A 14,543-nucleotide genomic window follows, 5' to 3' on the forward strand; every position below is an offset into this window, starting at 1 on the left:
GTCTAATATAAATTAAAGAATAGGTAATGTTTCTCAGAAACAACAGAGGAAGTAAAAGCACCTATTTTTCTAAGTACTGCCACCAGTTTAGGGTTAGACTCAGGGACCCCCTCACAACTACATTGGCTTCAGTTATTGGTATGTTTTTACATCCCTGCCTCCCAATATGGAATTTTACTGAAAAGATGGAAGCATTTTAAATGAGAAGATATTATGTTTACTCTCAAATCAGGTAAAATGGGCCAGGCATGGTGGCTCATGCCTGTAATCCCAGCACTTTGGGAAGTTGAGGAGGGAGGATCACCTGAGGTCAGGAGTTCAAGACCAGCCTGACCAATATGATGAAACCCCATCTCTACTAAAAATACAAAAATTAGCCGGGTGTGGTGGCAGGCGCCTGTAATCCCAGCTACTCGGAAGGCTGAGACAGGAGAATCGCTTGACCCTGGGGGGCGGATGTTGCAGTGAGCCGAGATCACACCACTGCACTCCAGCCTGGGTAACAGAGCAAGACTCCGTCTCAAAAAAAAAAAAAAGTAAAAAATCAGGTAAATATTCTAAAAATACCCTGTTTATTCTACTAATTTGCTTAACAAACTTTCTTCCTAGGTCACTGCTCTTGAAGTGTACCAGTCCAGGACTAGTTTATTAGTCTGCAGTCAAATGCACTGCCTGTAGTACAGAAATTGAGAATAAGAGTTTAGAAACTTTTATGGCAACTGACAAATTTTACATCTGTTGAATCTAATGATAAAAAGTCAGAGTTTGTATTCTGCATGTTTCTTTCAGTTTCTTTTCCTATTAATTCTTTTTATTTTTACAAAAGTATCAATCCACATAGACTAAAATTTTTTTAAAGTTGGTCTGTCAGCACTAGTGTGAGTGGCACTGTCCAGAAGACACAAAAGTTGACCTGGCTGGCCCCAAGGAACACTTAGAATCTCTCTCACCTAAGGTCACTCCTCCCTCCCCAATCCCTCTCCAGCGGCACTGACCAAACTGGAACAGCAGAAGTCCAGCCAGGCAATATGTCACCTTTACCAAGTAAGAACTACCAAGAAATCTGAAGTGACTGCTAGGTTATGTGCCCATAAAAAAAAATTGTATTTCTGAAAAATCTATGGACTCCACTCTTGGGCCTGAGCTTTTTGGAGCCCCACCTCAGATAGAGAAAGGCCAGGTCTCCCAGTGCCTGCCTTCATGTCCAAGCACATCCATCTCCCACTCACCGGTCCTCTTTCCATTCATCGCTGAGTTCTAACTCAATTTCCATTGATATGTGACCATCGTATTTCCTCCTTCTCTGGGAGGCGGGGGATGGGGTGTCGGGGCCAACATGCACTCTGAGCTCACACACCTTTTTAGGAGCAGAAGTAACCACCCGAGCCAGCTATTCCTCTTCCCATGGGGTCATCAACCCCTGGCAGATGGCTTCCCAGGCAGGGGCGGTCTGGTAGAGAGAGAAAGAGCCCAGACCAGGCAAGCCTAAGTTCAAATCCTGCCTTCCCTCTTGGTAGCCAAGTGGCCTTGGGCAAAGTGCAAGTTTCCTCTCACCAAGCCTAGGAGATGAAAGGCCCCTCTCCTGCACGGCAATGGTGAGGCCTGCAGACAACAGAAAGCACAGAGCACACAGAAGTATTTGGGTAGCTACCATTATTCATTCATTCCAGCTACATCTTATCTCTAATCAAAATGTCTCCTAATGTCTTTTTCCTTTTTTTTTATTTTTTTATTTTTTTTATTTTTTTGAGATAGAGTCTTGCTGTGTTGCCAAGGCTGGAGTGCATTGGCATGACTTCAGCTCACCGCAACCTCCACTTTCAGGGTTCAAGCAATTCTTGTGCCTCAACCTCCTCAGCAGCTGGGATTACAGGCATGCACCAACATGCCCAGCTAATTTTTGTATTTTCAGTAGAGACAGGGTTTCACCATGTTGCCCATGCTGGTCTCGGTCTCCTGACCTCAAGTGATCTGCCCGCCTCAGCCTCCCAAAGTGCTGGGATTACAGGTGTGAGCCACTGGGCCTGGCCTGTGGCCTCCTAATTTCTATCAAGTCAAAGTAGGAAAAAGTACCTAGCACCCCTGCCCTCCAGGGTTCACCCCCATCCTCCCCAACAGCAATATCACCTTCTGTCTAGTCAATACTTTCTTTTTTTTTTTAAAGACAGAATTCCATTCTTGTTGCCCAGGCTGGAGTGCAATGGTGTGATCTCGACTCACTGTAACCTCTGCCTCCGGGTTCAAGTGTCTCCTGCCGTGGCCTTCTGAGTAGCTGGGATTAAAGGAGCCTGCCACCACACCTGGCTAATTTTTTGTTTTGTTGTTGTTGTTGTTTGGTATTTTTAGTAGAGACGGGGTTTCACCATGTTGGCCAGGCTGGTCTCAAACTCCTGACCTCAGGTGATCCAACTGCCTTGGCCTCCCAAAGTGCTGGGATTACAAGCGTGAGCCACCGCGTTTGGCCTAGTCAACACTTTCTATGTGCCAGGCCTGCACCAGGAACTTTACACTCATCATCCAATCCAGTCCTAGTCACCCCTCAAAGCTGGTACTAATGTTTCCACATTACACTGATGAGGGACCTGGAAGGAAGTTCCGGGTCAGGAGGTTGTGCTCTTACCAGCTCTACACAATCTTGCCTCTCCACCCTTCACTGGCCCTCCACACAACTCATGAGCACTGGCCTGAGCATACATCCCCTCTTTCTTGGCTTCATTAAGTCACCCTCTTGGTAGGGACAGTCTCCTCTGCCTGCCTCCCCAGGAATCTTGACCGTCAGTTCAAGTCCCACCACCCACAGCAAGGATTTTCCCAACAATTCTCAAGTACTTAATTCGTTCCACAACATTTAATATTTAATCACTTACATGACTTCAGAATTGTTTTATGTCTGTTATAATCAATTCAAATAACAAAAACTCTTTTAAGGAGAACTTTATTAAACAGTTACCACTGTCTAGTTCCATAAAATTAGTTTTTTTCAGCTTTCTGATAGACTCTACAGACTTTGGGATTTCAAAAAATGGTTTGCATCCTAACTATTACCAATTAACTAAGTTCTTCAACATAAGTTTTTTTCCACTCAGATTCTGACAGATAAATATGAATTTATAGAAGAACCGATTTATTAAACATTCTTATCCATTTTAAGAATCGGGTATTTGGTCTCCAGCCCCAGCTGAGTATCCAGCCTGCCACAGATGCTAAGTATTTGTAGCATATATTAAACCACAACTGTTTCTTTTTTCTATGGAAAGTTTAAATTTTATCATTATGCTCACGAGTATGCATAAGGAGTTACTGATTACAAATAATTTGACAGTCTCATCATACTTACTAAGTTCTCAACTTAATAGAAAAATTTTAAGTGACAGTTTTAAAATTCCTGCTAAAGAAACAACTAGTTATCAAAGCCTTGATCAGTAAGTAGACATTTTTAAATGTAATACTTCTCTTTTCCTTCGACTTTTTCTTTTTCTTCATTACTATCATTATTATTGAGACAAGGTCTCACTCTATTACGCTAGGGTGCAATGGTGAGATCTCGGTTCACTGCGACCTCTGCCTCCTGGGTTCAAGTGATTCTCCTGCCTCAGCCTCCCGAGTAGCTGGGATTACAGGTACGTGCCACCACGCCCAGCTAATTTTTGTATTTTTTGTAGAGACGGGGTTTCACCATGTTAACCAGGCTGGTCTCGAACTGACATCAAGTGATCTGCCTGCCTTGGCCTCCCAAAGTGGTGGGATTACAGGCGTGAGCCATCACACCTGGCCTTCCTTAGACTTTTCATTCTTAAAATATCTGGAATTTTTTTTTTTTTTTTTTGGTAAACATGGTCTTGCTCTGTTGCCCAGACTGGAGTACAGCGATGCAAATACAGCTCACTGCAGCCTCAACCTCCTGGGCTCAATTGATCCTCCTGCCTCAGCCTCTCAAGTAGCTGGGACACAGGTGTGTGCCACCATGCCTAACTAATTTTTCTGGAATACTACTACTGAAATTCAGAGTCAGCTGGGTTAGTTCAGCAAGGCACTAATGAGCCTATAGGTCCTTGAGGAATTTCTGTCCAGTACCACAAAGGGTCTGCAAAAGAAACCCTCCAGTTCCAGTTCATGCCTTCACCACAGCCCTGCCTCCTCACTCTTCCCTTGGGAATGTTGCTGAGTGGACAGAAATGTGGAGGAAGGACTTGAACCTGCGAGGGGCTATTCCGCCAAAGGCAAAGAGCTTGCAGCCTGGTTCCCACCAACTTAGTGGGCCTCAGTAGGGCTTTGGGAAGCCTGTGGCATCACGGGCAACAGCCACATCACATCACATGGGCCTGGTAAAGTTTTACTTGATAAAACTCTTGAGTGCCCAGAAGCATCTGAGGTGGTATGAAAAATATCTCAGAGCTCTTTTGAAAAATGTGTGTCAAATTATAATCTTAGATATAATTTTAAATGAATCAGGTGGAGACAGTGTAGGTAATAAAGGTAGTTTTATTTTCCCTAAATTTCACATCCCCACCTGAGAATCACCTAAGAGAGAACTGGTCTTGCAGAGTCTTGCCAGAAAAGTAAAAGATCCTTTTACTGGCATAGCTAATAGCTACCAAATGCCTAATGCAGGCAGACCAGAAACTCACCTGGCCTACACCCAAAGCACTCTCTACCTCTCTACCTCCTCAGTCCACTCCTCCCATCCTTAAGCCCCACCCCAACCAGCCTTATACTTGGCACTCTGTTGGGTCCCCAGCCTGGCACCCCTGCCCAAAGGACAGCTTCAGGGCCCTCATCCAGCCTGGGTTTCCCCAGCCTAGCTCAGCCTCTCTAGCTCTGCGCCAGTCTCCTTCCACCCATTTCTAATCCCATGCAATCTGCCTACACTTTGCAGATGCATCTTCGGGAAGCCTTAGGTCACTCCCCGACTCCACCATTGCCACAGCTCTGCAGGGCCTACAGCTTAGCACTCACAGGCTGCCCAATGTGGCCTTATCACCCCCGTCCCTCCACACACATTACCCCAAAGAACCCTGGCTGCTGCCTGTGCTTCTGACACCTTGCCTTTCCTGCCATTCCTTCTTTCACCCAGAAAACATCCCCTACCCTCATATTCACAAAAGCAGAGATGTCATGTCCCCCGGGCCCCCCTAGCCTATGTGACATTCTTCCAGTCCCCTTCACTGATGCCTAGCACTATGTGCCACACTTATTAGCTGCAATATGTTAACTATATTCCATATATTGTGAAAGTCCAGCTCCTTTTAAAAACAAGAAAGAAGCCAGGAGGCTGCTGAGTCACTGACAGCCTGAATGAATTAATCTAAACTAGCTGGAGCAGTCTGAGCAGCATCAAAGGTTGCCATAAGCCATTTTGAAAATCAGAAGAGAACGACTGTAGTGCTACCATTCCTCTTGACCACATCTCAGACAACCAAAACAGGGACCAAAAGTGACCAAGAAATTACTTCCAACAGCCACAAAGGATCACCCACTAGAAAAGAAGTGGAACAACTAGGGGCCTATCTTAAAACTTCAGATCCAAAATAAACCACATAGGAAAGACTGTTCCACGGGTTTTTTTGGTGCAACTTTTTTTTTTTTTTTTGAGACGGAGTCTCACTTTGTCGCCCAGGCTGGAGTGCAGTGGCGCCATCATGGCTCACCGCAAGCTCCGCCTCCAGGGTTGACGCCATTCTCCTGCCTCGGCCTCCCAAGTAGCTGGGACTACAGGCACCTGCCACCACACCTGGCTAATTTTTGTATTTTTAGTAGAGAGGGGGTTTCACCGTGTTAGCCAGGATGGTCTCAATCTCCTGACCTCGTGATCCGCCTGCCTCGGCCTCCCAAAGTGCTGGGATTACAGGTGTGAGCCACCGTGCCCAGCCCTTGGTGGAACTTTTAACCTAGTCAGGCTTGGAGCTGCTAGTGCCTGTTAGGGATTGATTAGTCCACACTCCAGGGCCTGGGGCTGGACCACATCTGCTTGTCATCCTGGTGAAACCTGGGTGGGGGGTCGGGGGGAGACACTGAAGATGAAGAGAGACCTTGGCCACTCAGAGCTGATACTCACCTTTTGAACAAAGTTCAACTATTTAACCAAAATTTTCTTCAACATAATGGGAAACAACTGGGTGGATCTAATGGCAAAAATACCACACAGTGATTTTCAAACATCTTCAACGGCCCACACTTCAGTGTAGGTGAACAGTTTAATGTTCAAGTAACAATCAGCTGCAGAGTACCACACAGATGCCAATTCCACAGTCCCACCGCTGCCCTTGAAGGGGCAACAAAACCAGGTTTATCTTATGGAAACACCCACACAATCCATGCTCCTCCTGATCTCTTCAATTCAATAGTTACAACCAAAATATCTGAACAGTTGGCATTAACAATATGTAAAGAGCCTAACACTTGTTTAAAATATATGTATGTCAGAAACGTAAGAAGTCAGTTAGGCCTGGGTCACCTATGCCCACAGATAAAACAAACTGTACAGTTTCAAGTGTTTCATTTCAAAAAGGACAAGAATTTATCTGTTATTCACCTCCCTGTCTCCAACATCTAATAGAGGGCCTGGCACACAGAAAGTTATCATTGAATATCTGTCACAGAAAGGAAACAATTCTGAAAATGGAGGGAAAGAATAGTAAAGTGATAGAAACCAAGAGACCTACAGCCAAATGTATATGAAAGCAAACATACAATCTTTTTTTCTTTTTTTTTTTTTTTTGAGACGGAGTCTCGTTCTGTCACCCAGGCTGGAGTGCAGTGGCGCAATCTTGATAATTATTTTGCTGACCAAAATGCTAACAATAAATGCCTTCTTGGGTGTCCATCCATGAAAGCAAATAGTCTCCATCAGTAAATACTAGTACACCACTACACTTTACAAAGCACCTCCATGCATCAGTTTTTTGAAACCTCGCTACAAACCTATGCAGTAGGTACAACTGTCACCCCCATTTTATAAACAAGAAAACAGAATCAGCCACCCAGAGGAACCTACTGGTAGAGTCTGGCCATCAAAATTCCAGCCCATGCACCTTCTACTGCACCGCCTTCTACTGCTGGGGTGTTGCAGCAGATATGTGAGGTGGCACCTAGTTCTACAGTTCTATCACTGTGTGACTCCATGTTCCTAGGCTTGTTGAAGTGGGACTCAAATATTCCATCCTCTCTCAGCGTGGCCCAGATTCCAGATCTACTTCTTCTTTTCAATCATTTGCCTCACAGCATTATTTTATTAAAGTGAAATAATATAAGTCCCAGGAGAATCCCTGGCACTTAAAAGGCACTCAGAAAACATTAGTTTCCTTCTGAATACATAAGGACTTGCTACTTATCATACAGGCTTTGAAAATTCTCATCATTCATTAATACCTTCAAAGAAATAGACATAAGGAAAAGAGAATGTTTCTTTCTGACCTAAATTTCCTGGAGAAGGACACCAGCAGTGGAAGCCCACTTTCAGCAGGTTTTCCTTCCAATATAATCTTCCGGAACAAAACAGTAGCTTCTCTTTCTTAGTTTCCATTCCTCCCCTTCATTCTCAAACATACTAGTACAGCCCACACTCGCTTGGCATTCCAAACCAATCCCCTTCACTAAAGACCAACCGTTGGTGTGTTGTCTCTAGTGCGCTTCTGATGGGCTCTGACCTGGAATGAGCCCTGGCCACCCACGTTCAAGGGGCTGTGTTTAGCCACAGCAAGGCTTTGGGAGGCGGCACAGAGAACTAGACAGAGGGGAGGCAGGCAGGACAACGAGTCAAACGTCAGCAAATAGCAAGATGTAAGATGTGTGGAACATCACCTTCATGTCATCCCAAAATGAAAAGACACACACAGTTACAAAGTATGTAACGTGTGTTAAGTAAAAATTTCACAAGGACAATCTCTGGAATTGCTTGCTGCTCATCAGACAGCTTCTCCCAGGGGCCAGCAAAAGCCCCTCCTTTGGAGCTCTGCATTGGGTGGGGAGAGGGTGGCCACCAGCGGAAAGCAGGAACAAGCACAGGGCGGACATTCTGTGGCAGCATCTTCCCTGGCCTAGCACCCTCAGTCAAGCATCTGCTAAAATAACAAGCTTTTGTTGTTCTCACATGTCACTTTTTCCTAAGGCAGCCTATCATTTAGAAACTGCCAGCTATTAAAATCTACTTCTCTTCCTTCACAGTAGCTTCTTAAAGATGAACTTAAAAACGGCTACACTGCAACATCTTTACCAGCTCTTCATTCTCTGATGCTGTACTCCACGTACGGTTAGATCTCCGATCGTGAGGCAAGTCACCACAAATGGCTGTTGTGAAGCTTCCTTAGGCTAATGAAATACTGATTTCTTCATGAAAGAAAAGCTATGAATAAACATCAAGCTAAATTCAATTTGCACACATCCTAACACTAGATCTCATCACATTAAAATGCTGACATATTCAAATGACCTATTTTTATTGAACCCTTCTGTTAAATATGCATAGGAATACGCATTCCCATTCCAAAGGGAATACCAGTATCTCACACTAACGAAAAGGCAAGATGCATTCATTTCTGCAAAAGATGATTTCAAATTCTTAGAACAAAAATTTTTAAACAGTGATAGGAGGGAGAATTCTATGCCTTTCTGAAAGTGTTGAGACAACACTGGTAAATTAAAGAGCATTACAGAGCAGAGAGTGATTCCTATGTGCTGCCTAACTACTATACTGTTGTTGTTCTAACCTTTGGACCATCCATGGGCTCATTATATTCAGCAGAGCACATAAGTGATTTTAAATTTCCAATTCAAGTTGCTGAGTAACATAAGCAATAATCGGTAGAAGAGCTCCCATCCTAAGTGAAAAAGGCCCTAAGTCCCCAGTTGTGCAGAGGGTCTACAAACTTCCATTTCCTCATCCTACAGAGAAACTGAGGTCCAGGAAGAGGTGGTGATCTGCCCAAAATTCACAATGCTTACGACTTCACCTTTGACCATATCTAGCTGTTACTCCCTTTTCAATCACCCAACTTCAGCTAGAATAAGCTACTGAATCTGTAATGTATAAAATTTCAATAAACGACACATGTACCAGTAATTTTACATCAAACGACAGCATTCTGGACATAGTGCACTGTTGTGTTTCAAACAGGAAGCAAAAGAGTTAGAGTGAGAGAACATTTATCTTAAACATTAATGAAGATCAGCTACAAAAACAAGTGGCCAAAATGCTTGACTTGGCTTCTGTAATTCAAATAATCTCTGATCCAACCAGGCATCAGCTGAAGAATACAGCCTCAAATCAGTTCGGGTAACAGAGAGCTGATCTAAATACTAGTGTGAGGAAAAGCTTTGATCTCGCCTTCATCGGAAGTTCAACAGCATTCGTTCATCACTGCAACTACTCACTTGGCATTTGTGCTGTTAGTCATTCATCATATATGTCTAATATCCTCAAATAACCTAAAAATATGTTTAGGCCATAACTTTCTTTTTTTTTTTTCTTTTTTCTTTTTCTTTCAGATGGAGTCTCACTCTGTCGCCCAGGCTGGAGTGCAGTGGCGCCATCTCAGCTCCCTGCAACCTCCACCTCCCAGGCTCAAGTGATTATCCTGCCTCAGGCTCCCAAGTAGCCAGGATTACAGGTATGCACCACCACACTTTGCTAATTTTTATATTTTTAGTAGAGACAGGGTTTCACCATGTTGCCCAGACCGGTCTTGAACTCCTAACCTCAAGTGATCTGACCACTTCGGCCTCCCAAAGTACTGGGATTACAGGCATGAGCCATTGCACCCGGCCTGTTTATTTTTTAAAGGGCCGGGCATGGCGGCTCATGCCTGTAATCCCAGCACTTTAGGGGGTCAAAGCAGGAGGATAAATTGAGTCCAGAAGTTCAAGACCAGCCTGGGCAACATAGTGAGAACTTGTCTCTACAAAAAAATTTTTAAAATGAAAGAAAAAAAAAGTTAGATTTTTTTTAAACTAGATTAAATACAAGAAAAAGACCTTCATAAGTCAAGAAATCAACCATAAAGAATACTTACACATCTGTCAAGGAACAGCCTGTGTTCAAATACAAACTTCTTTCACTATGTTTTCAAGGCCAGCATGGAAAACATAAGACCCAAACTCTTTTTTTTTTTTTTTTTTTTTTTTTTTTTTGAGACGGAGTCTCGCTCTGTAGCCCAGGCTGGAGTGCAGTGGCTGGATCTCAGCTCACTGCAAGCTCCGCCTCCCGCGTTTACGCCATTCTCCTGCCTCAGCCTCCCGAGTAGCTGGGACTACAGGCGCCCGCCACCTCGCCCGGCTAGTTTTTTGTATTTTTTTTAGTAGAGACGGGGTTTCACCGTGTTAGCCAGGATGGTCTCGATCTCCTGACCTCGTGATCCCCCGGCTCGGCCTCCCAAAGTGCTGGGATTACAGGCTTGAGCCACTGCGCCCGGCCGACCCAAACTCTTAAAAAAAAGAATACAGGATGCCAGGGACAGTGGCTTGTGCCTGTAATCCTCCCACTTTGGGAGGCCGAGTTGGGAGGATTGATTGAAGGCAGGAGTTTGAGACCAGCCTGGCCGACACAGCAAAAAAGATAAAAATTTCTATTAAAAAAAGTTTCTTTAAATACAGAAGAAAAGACATGATGTTTGGGATTTGCTTTAATATAATCCAATGGGAATAAGATAATACATGAAATGAAACTTACCATACGTCATTAACTGTTGAAGCTGGGAGACAGGTATATGAAAGTTCTTTATACTATTTTCTCTACTTCTGTATAAACTGGGAAATTTCTATAACTAAAATTTCTATAGCTAAATTTCTACACTAAAAGTACAGGCCGGCCACAGTGGCTCACGCCTGTAATCCCAGCGCTTTGGGAGGCCAAGGTAGGGTGGATCACTTGAGTCCAGGAGTTCGAAACCAGCCTGGGCAACATGGTAAAATGTCTCTATTAAAATATATATATATATATAATATATATGGAATTTTAAAAAGTCAAATTCTGTTTGGGCCATATATTTATTTACATGTACATATTTGCAAAGAAAACAGTTTGAAAAGATATTCACCAAAATATCAAAAGTGCCTACTTTTAAAAGAGTGGGTAATATTTAGATAATATTTTCTGCCTTTTTGTCAATAATCATATATTGCTTACATAATTTTTTAATAGAAAAAAAAAACCAAAAAAAACTACTAAAACTATTTCAAAATTATTCTAGTAGTTTAAAAGCATGTCATAGCCTGGTATTAGGGTCACAGAAAAATCTGTGACTTGATAAACAGTAAAATTTACAATAAAAGGAAGCTTACTGTAACACTGAGCAAATGCATGAATGGGAATGATAGATCATCAACAGGTGATAATATATTTCAAACAAGTCAAATCATAAAGTTTCACACCAATTAAGACCATAGGAGTCTATTACTCATCTTTCTGTGGCATCAGTGACATCACTCAATGAGAGAAGAAAGGCCAGGAAAATTACTTAAAGAAGCCAACCATTCAGGCAACAGAGGAGGAAGCCATGGCTAGTTCTTTCGTTTTATTCTTCAAATAGCATTCAGCGTTAGAACAGCTCACTGTGTGCTCTTAATTTGCTACAGTGGCAAATAAAGATAGCTTTCCCCAGAGTCCTCTTTGGGAAATCCAATCTGTTCCAAGTTTAGCTCCCTATTTTTTCTCTAATGTATATTTATAATATGCATCCACATCTTTTTCATAGGAACTGAACTGAGAATTTATCACCAATTTTACAGTCTTCTAAAGATTCTAGGAAAACTGAATCCTACACTACCCTTAATCCAGAAGGAAACAGCTAAAAGGGTTACACAGTGAAATTTGTTTTCAAGTATTCAGTAATATTTTTAGCATTTAGAAGTTAAAATATTGAGACCTGAAATAAAAATATTGCGCTGAAAGGGAAAGGAGGTGTATTCGTCATCTCAGTCAGGGACAGTGCTGTATTTAAAATGTAGGTTAGCAGGCCAACCCACTTAGAACTCAATAGGAAGTTCCACACTGAAGGCTAAAATCAACCATAATCCAAAAGTTAACACTTGTCAACAATTCCACATGTGCTAGACTATGCTCTATGCTAAGTTTACCACTCATGATCTTGTATAATGCACTGCAATCTCATATGATGTAATATACGGAATTAAAATTTTGCAACTACTAGCTAAAAGTTAAATATAAAGCTATTACCAAAGAAGTAGACTACAGAAGCAACTCATTTCCCAGTGTGAACAATTCTGTAATATAATTATAATATACAAAAATCTTACATGAATGTAGGTAATCTAAGTCTTACATCAGGGGATCAGAGAATAGACAAAGCTGGAGTGGCACTTTAAAAAGTCACCTAAGGTGAATGGTCATTAAAAAAAAAAAAAAAAAAGTCACACTTGCTCTCAAGATGCTGCAACTCAGACCAAAGAAGTAAACTGCCTAAAATCATACAACCGATTAACACAGCAGCTCAACTCGGAGCTCTGGTCTCATTCACTGTAAGTGCACCATGCCCAGGAAACTAGGAAAAGCACTAAGGTAACCTAACCCAAAGCCCTCATTTCTCAGTCGTCTTCTCCTCTCACCTGTGGTCTTCTTGCTTCCACATCAGACAGTAACTACCAGACAGAACCTGAAACTATTATTTATAACACACTGCGATGAACTACAGAAGACTTTCCCAAACTCATTAAATTTAGGATAAACCAAATGACACTCCTTTGGTTACAGTTCGTAAGTTACGTTCTGAATGCTGCCAGCCTTCTTCAGGAGACAGCAGCTGTACAGGAAGACATGAGCTGTTTGCCTCTTGATAATTCAAAGTTCTCAAGCTGAATGTGTACTGATGAACTAATGCCAAAGCCCACATCCACAGCTCTTTCCAAATCTTTTGGCCACCTTCAGGAAAATCATCCCTTTGCCGTGCAGTCAAATACTCATCAATAAAACTCTGGTCAGCAAAGATGTATGCAAAATTCTGTATGCAAAGACAAGGATGGCAGAAACAGGCAGCACTTTTAAACTAGGGTACATAGATATGGAAAGCTAAGAAATGCAGGCCAGCCCCTCAGCTTGCTAGTACACATGGTTATGACAAAGGGTAAAGCTCCAAATACCAGCAGGTCTCATAGACAGCAGCTGTGGCTACAAACCAAAAGGGAATCTCTCAAGTGACACAGAAAGATCTGATCTCTCCTCCGTGTAGTGTACTACAACTAGATTTATTTTTAAATATGAAGAGATCCAAAATAACGCAACGTCCCCACTTTTCTTGTTGCCCACAGCAAGCCTGAGTACTTGCCCCGCTCTCACAAAATTCTTACAAAATTCTTGACCCCAAGCAGTAATCCAAGCTACTCCGGAGGCTAAGTCGGGAGGATCCCTTGAACCCAGGAGTTGCAATAAATAGTACACTATTTTAAAAGTGTAAAGTGATATGTTATATAGAGAAAGGTCTGGTTGAAAACGTGCAAGGCACTCTAAAGAGTGGTTAAGAGCAGAGACTCTGGAGCCAGGATGCCTTCAGATTCTGTCCTGTGAGCCTGAACAAGCTATTTGCTTTTATGTACCAATACTTCCACAAAATGGGAAAATGGGGATAATAAAATAGTGACCCTGCTATAGGCAGTGTTCAAGGATTAAAGGAGTTAAAATATGTAAAGTGATCAGAATCATACCTGGAACAAAGTAACTGCTATGTAAATACTGGCTGTTACTATTATTATTATTGTTGTTGCTTTGTTTTTGAGACAGAGTCTTGCTCTGTTGCCCAGGCTGGAGTGCAGTGGTACAATCTCAGCTGACTGAAACCTCCGCCTCCTAGGTTCATGTGATTCTCCTGCCTCAGCCTCCCAACTAGCTGGGATTACAGGCACCTACCACCACGCCCAGCTAATTTTTGCATTTTTAGTAGAGACAGGGTTTCACCATGTTGGTCAGGCTGGTCTTGAATTCCTGACCTCAAGTGATCCGCCTGCCTCAGCCTCATAAAGTGCTGGGATTACAGGCGTGAGCCACCGTACCAACGTAACTGTTATCGTTATCAATAGTATCAATTTACATTTTTTAAATGCATTCAAACCAAGAACTACAGTGAGTTAGCATGGAAATAAGTATTTGATTCCTTACAAGGCATTTTAAAAATAAAAGTTAATATTTAGCCACCTGTTGGAAAATGTATGTACAAATATGAGGGGAGGGATTTGAAAATGAGGGGGTGAGGAAGGGCAAAGTTAAACCAGTAAAATTACTCTTTCCAATCAGTTAAGATTTTACTGAACTTGATGTAGCATAATGTTTTTAAGTTATAAATTCAGGCCAGGCGTGGTGGCTCACATTTGTAATCTTAGCACTCTGGGAGGCTGAGATGGGAGGAGTACTTGGAGCCTGGAGTTCGAGACCAGCCTGGGCAACACAGTGAGACCTCATTTCCCTTTTTTTTTTTTTCTTTTTTTTTTTTTTTTAGGGAAAAAAAAAAAAAGAAGTTTAGAGGTCAGAACTGTGTAGTATGCCAATTTACACCTCAATGAAAGTTTAATTTCTGAGACAAAGATAAAGTAGCACATAGGAT

General features: G+C 42.5%; 1 protein-coding gene across 26 annotated transcripts in view; it reads right to left on the reverse strand.

The window, feature by feature from the left end:
- LOC105467387 (WD repeat domain 20) overlaps nt 1-14,543 on the reverse strand; it is an 88,408-nt gene that overhangs the window by 31,223 nt on the left and 42,642 nt on the right. The gene's annotated exons all lie outside the window — the stretch shown is intronic.

Source organism: Macaca nemestrina, chromosome 7, assembly GCF_043159975.1.
Source record: "Macaca nemestrina isolate mMacNem1 chromosome 7, mMacNem.hap1, whole genome shotgun sequence".
In the NCBI taxonomy this organism is placed as follows: domain Eukaryota; kingdom Metazoa; phylum Chordata; class Mammalia; order Primates; family Cercopithecidae; genus Macaca; species Macaca nemestrina.